Source organism: Drosophila rhopaloa, unplaced genomic scaffold (genome assembly GCF_018152115.1).
Source record: "Drosophila rhopaloa isolate 14029-0021.01 unplaced genomic scaffold, ASM1815211v1 contig_164, whole genome shotgun sequence".
Lineage (NCBI taxonomy): Eukaryota > Metazoa > Arthropoda > Insecta > Diptera > Drosophilidae > Drosophila > Drosophila rhopaloa.
The window spans coordinates 695,636-707,868 of NW_025335044.1; the positions used below are offsets into that span (position 1 = coordinate 695,636).

General features: G+C 37.0%; 1 pseudogene; it reads left to right on the forward strand.

The window, feature by feature from the left end:
• Positions 1-10,663, forward strand: part of LOC123037476 — a 32,339-nt pseudogene extending 21,676 nt beyond the window's left edge.
• The last annotated feature ends 1,570 nt before the right edge of the window (positions 10,664-12,233 follow it).

The window sequence follows — 12,233 nt, forward strand, 5'->3', positions numbered from 1 at the left end:
ATTTAAATTTAACAGTTGTTTTTTTTAATTTACTGATAATTATTTGCTAATTTAAAGTTCATAGCTGCACTTTTATTGTGTTTTTTCGTACATTCTGGACCTAAAAACATTTTGCTCTGACAAGAGGCACCCCAGATAGTATTAATGTTATTTTGTCCTCACATGTAAACACCTGCAATCGACTTTTGTGAGTTTTTTGAGGTTTTCCCTCCATTTCTTATAATGTTCAGTGAGAAGCGCACGCCAAAAGATTAAATTTTTTAATCTTTTCGCTAGGGTTCACCCAAAACTCATTTTCGCAGACTGGCAACGCTATGGAATTTTCTGGTATTTTTTTCTTTGATCAGGGGACCGACGTGAAAAAAAGGCCCGACGAAAAGTGAACACCTGTTTGCCTCTCGCTCTCTCTCATGACTGGCGTACGGTTTTCGTCGATCTGGATACTAGGCTTAAGGGCCGAAAGAGCGGAGAAACTGCGCTCTTAGATTGATTTAGAGTAGAGTTAGAAAGATCAAAATAGCGGGAGCGCAATGCAGTTAATGTGATGCTAGAACAACACATAAAAAAACACAGCTGTATAGGCTAGTACTCGGACCGAAAATTAGCTTTTCAGCAGAAAAACTTTAACTTACTTTCGTACTGTCAATCAGGTGGGTTTTTTGACAAACACTTAAAACTGAAAACACTTATCTGCAGGAAAGGGTCCTTAACTGATATTCTCAAGTAGCTTGGCAAGACGAGTTCTGTACAAAGAAATTAAAAACCAAAACAATTTAAATTTAAAAGTTGCTTGTTTTTATTTACGAATAATTTTTTGGTGAATTTTAAGATCATAACTGCACAAAATTCTATCAATCGCTTTTTCTGGGGTTTGTTATTGGATTTTTCGGGGGTAATAAAAAAAAGGCAAAAAAAAATAAATACTAAACCCCTCCCCCCCCTCATTAAAAAAAAAAAAAAAAAAAAAAAAAAAAAAAAATTCCGTTTATTTTTAATCTAAGAAACACCCTGCTCTGACAACAGACACTGCAAAAGATTAAATTTTTTAATCTTTTCGCTAGGGCCTGAGAAACGTTCACCCAGAGTTAATTTCAATTTTTTCGTCGAGCCCTGGTAAGGCTGTTATTATTCGTGGTAGTGTGGGCTGATATCACCAGATTTACATCTAGAGTCGTGCATTTGGAGAAATTCCATCTCTTTCTATTTATCCGTTTGTTATGCTATCTAATTCGGCCGATAAAGGATAGTTGCTTTTTGCTCGCTATAAATTTTAATTTTTTAACATAATAAAATTTTCTGTAAAAGTTGGTTAAACTTGACCAACGAAAATTTTGTTTGTATAAAAGGTTTTTTTCTTTCACCAAAGCAGATGTACGTTAGAAAAATTGCACTCTAGTATGGATATATATAAATAATTTGATTTAGTGCATACTATTATTTATTTGTCTGGCATCCTTAGTGCTAAAAACATGAACTAATTGTTATTTACATTTACAAATTATTCTTTACATTTTGAATTACATGGTAAATACATAAGTGACGCATGTGTAATATTGATAAGAGTGCTCAACGCCGTTATTATATGCTTAATGGTGCCATCAGGGATAAACACTAGGTGCGTCAGCCGTCGAGTTGGTGGCCATTGGGATCCCTCCACTGAGATATGTCATAGGCATACTCTTGGCACCTATTTTGGTGGTGCTAGCGTCTTCAATATCTGACTGATTTGGCTTAAGGGTTGGCTCGGCGTGCCCTTGGGATCCTTTGCCACTAAAGCTTTTTTGAGAAGTAGTCCTTTTACGAGTATCTTCGGCATGGTTAGGACGGTTTTTTTTATTATTCTTCGGATGCGATTTGTGTTGGGAGCCGGTTTTTTTCGCAGCTGCTTTAGCTTTCGTGTTTCCTTTAAGATGCGAGGGTTTGACCGAAGTTGTTCCCCGGGTTGTTGTAATAATCTTAAAGAACAAATCTGAGGGAGAAGTAGTTGATGTGATCTTTGTCTGCGAGGACGCAGCTATATTCGATTTCGACCTCAGAGATGACTTGTCTTGTATGGAATCTGTTCGAAGTTCTTCAGGACTGCTCCATACCAAAACCAAAGAAATTATAGAAAAGTAAGCCAAGATTATAATCGGACGCATAATGAACCGAGAAGCGCTTATTTCTCTATAAACAGAACTGTACTGATTGAAAATACTAAAATCGCATCTTTTATACACACTCAGCACCTGCCCACTAGAGTGAATCAATGGACACAGCAACTGTAAAAATCATGTGGACCAACTGTTTTTCCAAACACAGACGACTTATTCAATATCATATAAATACAGACATACCTAAAAGCTATTATTCACTTACGAATTAATTATATAAATACTGTTCAGTCGACTTACAAACTTAGTAGACTACTAGCAGTAAGCATCAATAATATGAATCCTGTAATTCTCTTCGCCTTCATCTATATTTCAGCGGTATCCACACAGGGTAGGATTCTTAAAATGGTTGGAGTGACCGAAGAACGTGACTTGCTGAGATTTGCTGAAGCTCAAATCAGTATTTCAAAAGAGCCTTCCCTAGTTCTTGGGAAGCTAATTCGCCGACAACGTTATGCAGAGGTTCCTCATATGACCTTCCACGGTTTAGCTTACGATAACTTGCTAAATGATGCACTTAATACGACCACTGAGGAGCCAACAACGGTAGCCACTGAAAATGCAAATACCAGAGTGGGCCCGTCCGCTAAAAGTGGCAAAAGGCGGCACGGAAAGCTGCGCAAGATAAAAACTAGTGCTTTGAAACTTCACTAAATTGTGGCTTTGGATTAATATATTTGTCTTAAATATGTGCATTTTGGCACACCGCTGGCCAACTTGGTTTTCAATCTGAGTACTAGACTTAATACCAATAAATGATTAATGATTAAAGCAAAAACTTCTGATATCGAACCAAAGGTCGAGTTACAAAAAAACAACAGAAAATGCCTATTTAGGAAAAAGCTTAAATACTTGTCTGGCGGACAATTTCACCAAGCTCTTTTTTCCCTTCGTCGACGAAAAAAACAGAAAATTGCATTGCGTTCTAAATAATTCTAATAATTCTATAACCGAAAAATAAAAAGTGAATTTATATAACAAATAATAACAAGGCTTTCAGTGAACAGATATAATAATATAATCTAACTTATGTATAATAGAAAAAGAAAGAAAAGCTAATTTCGGGCGGACCGAAGGATATAGGACTATAGGCGGACTATAGGATATAGTCAGCCGATCCTCATGAAATTTGGTAGGTCGGATTGAATGGTCAAACATAAAACCCATAGAATATCCCAACTTTCTAACTTTACAAACACCAAAGTTATGGCATTTCCGATCAATCAGTTGTATGGCAGTTATAGGATATAGTCGGCCGATCCCGGCTGTTCCGACTTATATACTGCGTGCAAAGGAAAGAAGGGTGTGTGCAAAGTTTCAATTCGATATCTTTAAAACTGAGAGACTAGTTTGCGTAGAAACAGACAGACGGACATGCTTATATCAACTCAGGAGGCGATCTTGATCAAGAATATATATACTTTATAGGGTCGGAGATGTCTCCTTCACTGCGTTGCACACTTTTGATCAAAATTATAATACCCTCTGCAAGGGTATAACAAGAAAGGAAAGCTAACTTCGGGCGGAGCCGAAGTTGATATACCCTTGCAGAATATTCTGTAAATTATATTCTCCAAAATCGGATCGGTTTGCTAAAAATAAAACCCATAAAAAATCCCAACTTCCTATCTTTAAAAACACGAAAGTTATGTCATTTCCAATCGTTCAGTTATATGGCTGCTATAGGATATAGTCGGCCGATGCTTATGAAATTTGGTAGGTCGGACTTTAGGCGGACTATAGGATACAGCCGATCCTTATGAAATTTGGTAGGTCGGATTGAATGGCCAAAAATAAAACCCATAGAAAATCCCGACTTCCTAACTTTACAAACACCAAAGTTATGGCATTTCCGATCAGTCAGTTATAGGGGGCTATAGAATATGGTCGGCCGATCCTTATGATATTTGCTAGGTCGGATTGATTGGCCAAAAGTAAAACCCATAGAAAATCCCAACTTCTTAACTTCAAAAACGCCAAAGTCATGGCATTTCCGATCGTTCAGTTATATGGTAGCTATATGATATAGTCGCTTGGTCCGGCTCGTTTCGACTTATATACTACCTACAATAGAAAGAAAACTTTTGGGAAAGTTTCAAGCAGATAGCTTTAAAACTGAGGACAGACGGACATGGCAAGACGACTCTCCTGGTGATGCTGATCAAGAATATATATACTTTATAGGGTCGGAAATGTATCCTACACTGCGTTGCAAACATTTGACTGAAATTATAATACCCTCTGCAAGGATATAATGAAAAAAAGTATTTTGCTGTTTTTCTATTTATCAAAATATTCCTTTGAGATATTTTTTACTATATCAGAATTACGCTTTTAGTTTTATCGAAATCGGACAACAATATCATATAGCTGCCATAGAAACGATCGCAAAATGCAGCACAAAATCGACATAGTAATGTTTTTAGAAATATAGGTATAGAAATCGAAACGTAGTCGTTTTGTAATAACTGCAAGGATATATAAGCTTGGGCTTGCCGAAGTTGGCTTTCTTTCTTGTTTGTTGTAAAGTATTTATGACGACATTTTAACTCGAAGCCTATTTAAGTTAATTTAGTTACATGGTTTTAAGAGTTAATTACTTTAGAGCAGCTCTGCGAAACTATTAACAATATTAAATGATAATAGATTTTAATCATGTGACAAAAAGTTCACTATGAGGGATGTCCTGAAATATGTTCAATTTTGACTAAGCGATTTAAAAATGTAACTGTGACAGTCTGCCCCACTGACATAAAGAGCTGCCATTTTTAAAAATTGAACTTTGATTTTCTAAAAGTCTTAGTTTTGTCCCGCCTTGGATCCTTGTATCACACGACAAGTGTAACGGATGTTTTGACTTCAGATTCTAAATGTACTCATCCAAAGTTGTCAAAACCTACAGAAATTCACCATTGAATATACAAATTCACAATTTTCAGCCAAGGCACTATGTTCCAGATTTCTTTTTTTTGGCATAAAGTCGATTTTTCGATGTTAATATATCGTTGTTTTTTGTTTTAATCTTAAAGTAAATTCATCATACATTATAAAAATATAAAAAGCTTTAAAAGCGCTATCAAAGATTTTAGGGATCTTTCTCAATAAAAATTCGCAACAAAATATTAGTCGCTTTATGTTGTGTTACACGCGTTAAATTGGTCCAGAAAATTCAAATTAATTATGGAAAGTAATCTTCAGGGTACGCACTTTTATATGTATTTTGTTACTTTATGTGTAGTTCTAGGGATTTAGTATTGTATAAAGTCCAATTTATGTGTATTTTTTTAGAAAACTAACGTGCGTTCGTATTTCGTGGAATATAACTAATGAGCTGTTCCATGCTGAAAGCAACTAATTGGTCCAGATTGTACTTGTGAGTGTTGTCATTAGCCACAAACCAAAAACCTAATCCCCATATATACACCAAAATGAATAAAAACACTGTGGAATCCAAGATAATAAAGAAATGGACAAAAAACACAGTTATTTTAATATTTACATTCATAAATATCTTCCCAAATGTAACTACATGCTTGAACGGTTCATGTCTACACATACTGTATGGTTGGCGTCTAAAATATCAATTACTACTGATGAAATCTGCAACCTTATCTTACACGAATGCGGGTATAAGATTAAAAAGGAAATTGGCATATGAGCTCTCAAATGAAAATAAGTGTGACTCAAATTTTCTTGCACATGCTGCAGCAGTCTCTGCAAAGAAACAAAGCATAAAGAACACGGCTTTTATTCTAAAAAAAAAAACCATAACAACAACCGAATACTCAACTAAATCGAGAAAGCAATTTGATATACAACAAGAAAGGAAAGCTAGCTTCGGGCGGAGCCGAAGTTGATATACCCTTGCAGAATACTCTGTAAATTATATTCTCCAAAACTATTCATATGATGCATTCTTAATACTCATAAAAAATCCCAGCTTCCTTACTTAACAAACACCAAAGTTATGGCATTTCCGATCAATCAGTTATATGGCAGCTATAGGATATAGTCGGCCGATCCCGGCCGTTCCGACTTATATACTTTAAAATGTATCTTTAAAATTGAGAGACTAGTTTGCGTAGAAACAGACAGACGGACATGCTTATATCAACTCAGGAGGCGATCCTGATCAAGAATATATATACTTTATGGGGTCTCTATCACTGCGTTGCACACTTTTGACCAAAATTATAATGCCCTCTGAAAGGGTATAAAAATAGAGTGATGTGAAAGCTGTTCGCCAGGTGTTTCGGTAGCGAACTTGTGCTTGTATATTGAATGAACTATTGGAAATGCCATAACTTTGGTGTTTTTAAAGTTAGGAAGTTTGGATTTTTTATGAGTGAATAATTTTGGAGAATATAATTACAGAATATGCTGCAAGGGTATATCAACTTCGGCTCCGCCAGAAGTTAGCTTTCCTTTCTTGTAGGAGAGCTTTTGCCAATACTAAACCACTAGCATCTATTACAAACTTCAACGAAGATCTTTAATCGCCATTTCTTCCAATTATCCAATATGAATTCTGAAAAATTTTCATTTTGTGAAACAACTATCATTATATGACATATGCGTAGCTACCCATGGTATCCGATGTCACCAACAATTCATAAAATATTGGTTCATGGTTACCAGATTAATAATTCGAGCTTGGTTCATCTAGGATGCTTAGGCGAAAATGCTTCTGAACACGCAACAAAGAATACAAAAAAGATAGATTGTCGCATTCAAGGAAAAATAGTCGATATATTTCACAGAGCTATAGATTCCTCGGATCCATTATTGTCGAGTGTTTCTGTAAAGGAAAGAGAAAGAAACAATAAAAACCTTCTCAGACGAGGTATTAAGTCTTTTGGACCTTCCGTCTACAGCTGATTGTTCCTAATGGAGCTATATGATGTATAAGACTGATCAGGGCCGTTCAGACCTTTATATAAACAGAAAGAAGACGTTTTGCAAAGTTTGGTCCATATATCTTTAAATCTGAGGGACTAGTTTGCGTAAAAACGGATAGACAGAAGGCAATGACTAGATCGACTCGTCTGGTGATGCTGATATATACCTTATAGGGTCAAATACATATAAGCCCTTTCACTGCGCTGCAAGTTTCTGACTGAAATAAAAAAATAAAAAATGTTAATATATTAAATATTAAAATTCCGTCTTAAAAATTAAAAAAGAAAAGTAAGTCGCTATAATACCACCACAAATTTAGCCAGAAAAATTTTAATTTATAGTCAAATTTGTAGTTACTTTCCAAAACTCAGTCAATCTTTTATAAATCTGTGAATGGAATCATTAAAATATTCCGGTTCGGACACCACAGAAGCGATTTCACTTAACCAACCCAAATAGCAGTTTAAGCCGCTAACTAAAGTACGAAATTCTCATTAAACTTTCGCCATTACATTCGAGACTCAATTGTTAATGCCGAAAGCGGGGTGAAAAAGCAAGGAAACGGGAAGGCAAGGCCGCCTTTAAAGGAGGAATAGCTAAATGAGCACCGTTGCAACGCCAGGATAAAAATTTATAAAAACGCTTAAAAATAATAAGATGTTTTGGAATGGGAAATAATTTGGCCTAGAAACAAAAGCTAATTAAGCCATTGCAGAAGTTCATAAAACCGAGCAAGCTAGATATGAAACACAAATAGAAACGTTTGGAAGACTAAAGTAAATTGAAAACTAGCAGAGGAAACGTTAAGCAAGAAAGCTCGAGGAAGCTGTTAAATAGCTTAAATGGCGTTGAGTGGGTACGACATGTGTTTGAGATGCAGGGGGCTGTTGGGTGGCAGGTGCAGGAATTGGGAGGGGCACGTTTTGTGTGTGGTCGTGCTCAAGTCGGCTTGCTGCCAGTCAAACAAATCCATTTTAAACCCTAAGCCCTGAGTAAACAAAACACACACAGGCAGAGCTTCCACCCACTTCGGGGTTTGCTGGATAGCGAGCTCAGTTGCTCGGAGCAGTTGCATTCCGAGTGTGCATAACCAGCAAAAGCAGCTGGAAATTGAAATGAAATTGTAATCCTTATTTCTGAAGTGCATGAGCGGGCTAAGGGGCACTTTTCGCACGTGTGCATATTTGCTTGTGTTTGCATTTCTGTGTGAGCAGACAGAGGGAAGCGGACACCTCAATGCGGAAATGCAACCGCTAAGCAGGCGTTTCCGGGCGGACAACAATCAGCGTTAGTTTTGTTTTGCCTGGAAAAAACAACCTGATCGGATATTCAGCCTTAGGAAAGAGTTTTAGGGCTTAACATTCAATTATTTCCGTTATGAATTGTGAACACCACCCTTTGCTGATGGATCCAGCAAATACTCTTTCAACAGCTGTAAAATAAAATCTATTCGATAAATTTGACCGAAATGCTGATAAGGCTAGGGATAAATGTTGCCATACGTGTTTTGCTTTAGTATAGCAATGTTTGGAAAAGGTTCAGATACATACAGTTCATTAGACTAATACAATTTATTTTATTGTTTAACAGGAAAACATCAGAAAACCACTTCCTATAGCGGCAGAGGTATTCAACTTCAAATGCATAAAGACGACATTTTTGTTTGGTTTAATATATAAAACAATTTATTAGGTTTGTTTGTCCTTTTTTATGCCATATTTATCTAGATGCGTAAATGTCTACCCATTCTTACGGATTCTTGACATCATGTGGTTTAAAGATCAATAGTTATTTGGGATCCCGTGGACGGCTTTGACATGCAGCCAGGTTCTCCACTCGGCGAGATGTGAACGACTGCCACGGAGACAAGAGCGAGGATAATTTCTTTGGTTGGCTTCGGTGCACTTTGTTTTAGTTTTTTCATGCCAACATTGTTTATGTGTTTCCTACAACTTCCTGCCTTGCTCATGTCCTAGCGATGTCAGCCCCTTTTAATCGTCGTCTGCTGCTGTTTCTTATTTGCTTCCGGTCCGCAGCCCTTATCCCTTCCCCAGGACTTTCTGCTCTGCTCTGGTGTGACATTCAATTTTTTGCTTGCCTGGCCTCGCATGCGTTAGGAAAGTCCTTTCAAGTACCAGACTTTCAGGCACCATGTGGCGCTGACTTGTCTAAGGATCTGAGTTCTGGCTGACGTCCAAAGTGGCAGCTTCGATGCACTGCGATGCAATGTGAGAAGTGGGCCATCTTCTTAGCTGGCTGGGCAAAAAACTTTACAAGTATATGTGACAATGAACACACGTAAACACGTTTTGTCTGTACAATCAGTATAAACTGTTACACCGTGGTACAGAGCTGGGTAACCAAGCCCGATGAGCACTCGGTGATGGCATAGAGTGCGCACACCTCTACAGTTTTACAAGAGTTGTAGAAAACACATTTTTGTCTTAAATTGTTTATAAACATATGTGAATGGTATAAAGAAATCCATTTGTAGTAGTAAATAAAGTATAGTAATTAATCATAAAACTTTAAAAACTTGATGGCGAATCTATCCACACCCTCCATGATTTTTGGATATACCATTTTTGAAGTATTATTCTTAAATAATTATGATTTTTGAATTTAAAACCATCGTTATCCTTGAGCATAGAAAAAAAAGTCATGTTCATTATTGTTGATTTTAATTTTGACTGAAATTTTAATACCCTCTGCAAGGGTATAATTAATTAAATTTGTATAATTTTCGTAGTCTAAAGTCAGCCTGCACAAGAATATCTTAAAATGTTTCTCCTGGAATAAAATTTAGAATAATATTATTTTGTGATACCCTATACATTCTTAATCATGTGTTCAGTGTATAAAAAAAAAACATTCACTTCAAATGCAATTGCTAATTGTGTGCAAAAGTTCTTGGCTTAAAACTAACAGCACGACGATATCTATACTTTATTTAATATTTTTGGATAAAAAAAATTCACACATGTTGTTTAAATGTTGCCCTATCACATGCAAAAACCAAAAATTGAGCTGAGACTATCCGTTTCACCAATAAAATTTGTTAAAAATTACAGATTTTGCACCGAAATAACTTTTGAGGGCCCCTTGCTGAATACCTATTAAGCGTACTGACAACACTTGGTGCAGATCGGACTCCGAAATTTCTCTGGATTTTGCTGACGAACTGGAAAATCGCTTTCAACCATTTAACGTTGCGAAGCGTGATGAGGTGCCTTCGAGAATAGACAGTACAGCTCTGCTATCTTCTTGAACGTAAAGGAAGCTTTCGATAGAGTGTGGCAAGATGGCTTGCTATTTAAGCTGAAGACTCTCTTGCCAACTGCGCAGTATCTCCTTTTTAAAACATATCTGCTGGATAGAAGCTTTATGGTTGAAGTGAGAGGCGAAAGATCATCTATCCGATCATATGAGCTGGCGTTCCACAAGGTAGTGTTTTGGGTCCTGTGCTGTACACCCTTTACACCTCTGACTTGCCAAATCCCAGAGACCCGGGAACTCTCCTGGTAACGTATGCTGACGACACAGCCTTCATCGCAAACTCTCCGTGTCGAATCGAGGCGTCCAGAATTACCCAGAGCTTCCTGGACCTGTAGAGCGAGTAGACGAACCGGTGGAATATAAGTATAAACGGAAAGAAATCGCAACATTACAACTTCTCGTTAAGGCATCAAACCCTCCCTAGGGTTAAATTCCAAGGCACGCTCATCCCACAATCCCCTCAGGCGCCGTACCTTGGATTGATCATCGACAAGCTGCTCACATGGAGGCAACACACGGTCAAAATAGCAGCAACATGCCGTAGTAAGCTTAGGAAGCTTAATTGGATGCTTAGAGCAGCGAGTCATCTGAGCCTCAGAAATAATATTCTGATCTGTAAGGCAATAGTAGTCCCTTCCATGACATATTGCATGCAAATATGGGGTACGGCGTCCGACTCAAACATCATGCGAGTACAAAGGCTGCAAAACCGAGCACTGCGAACCATTGGTATGTGAGAAATGAGTACAAAAAACCTTTACATCCCCACCGTGGGGGAACAAATCAATCATCACTCAAGTCGCTACAATGCACGGATTCGAGCCCACTCGAACCACCTAGCTGCTTCATTGGCAACCCCGATGACCAGAAGAAGGCTGAAAAGAAAGGCATCCAGCAGATCTATGGTTAGGAGGGCGGCAAAGAACGAGATCGTCACCAAAAACTCCTGTTAATTTTTAAAGTCAAAAACATATTGATATTTATCGCTGCTGTTATGTTTTTCCATGTTATGATTGTTACTCTTTCTAGTCCCTACGTTTTAAAGTCATTTAATTGGCTGATTAACGAATAATTAAAATATATGTTATATAAAAAAAAAAAAAAACATTTGGGGATCCGTAAAAATGAATAAGTCCAAATGAAAGCATGTATAATGGCTAAATATCAAACAGTTAAGTGGTGTGCTATTTGTCTTAAATTTTGTTACAATCCTAAGATTTAGATTGATATACCACTAAAGTAAACCTTTAATATAGCTTAAACACTTGAAAAAATCTGTGCTTTTAATATTTAACCACCGTTTCTACCTTTTTCATTATTTTTCAAAGGGGAATACGTATGTTATATGTTTAAAAAAAAATATATTTAAAAATATATTACTTTCCTTTAGATACGAACCCTAATACAATTTTAGGACAAATTCAAATTTAGACCAACAAGTTTATTTGTCGGCCTGTCCAAAATTGTTGTTTTAGGGCCCTGAAACAGTTTTTGTAGCTAATAAAAGCTAGGCTCTAAATTCTCGGAGTTTCTAAACGCCTAATGCTAAAACATGTGTCACATGCCATAAAAAAGGAACATCTTTTAATTGTTGTATTCTGTTCTTGGCGTGTTTCCTATTAAGAGCCTATAGTCGACTTTAAATATACGCTTAAAACATTTTTGTCTTTAAGATCCTCTACACTCTACTCCTCTGCACTCTACTTTTGCAGTTAAAACTCCTTCCGGTTTCCGCGCAGTTTCCGATTCTAAAAAATTCGAGCACTCCTGCAGTTAACAATTTACAGACTTGCATTCAGGGTTTAATAGCAAATAACAAAATGAATAAGGCAAAGTTGCGTGGTTGGTGAGGAGGGGAGAGTTATGGGCATTTGGGGGACAACAGAGCGTATGAGTGACCGTGCC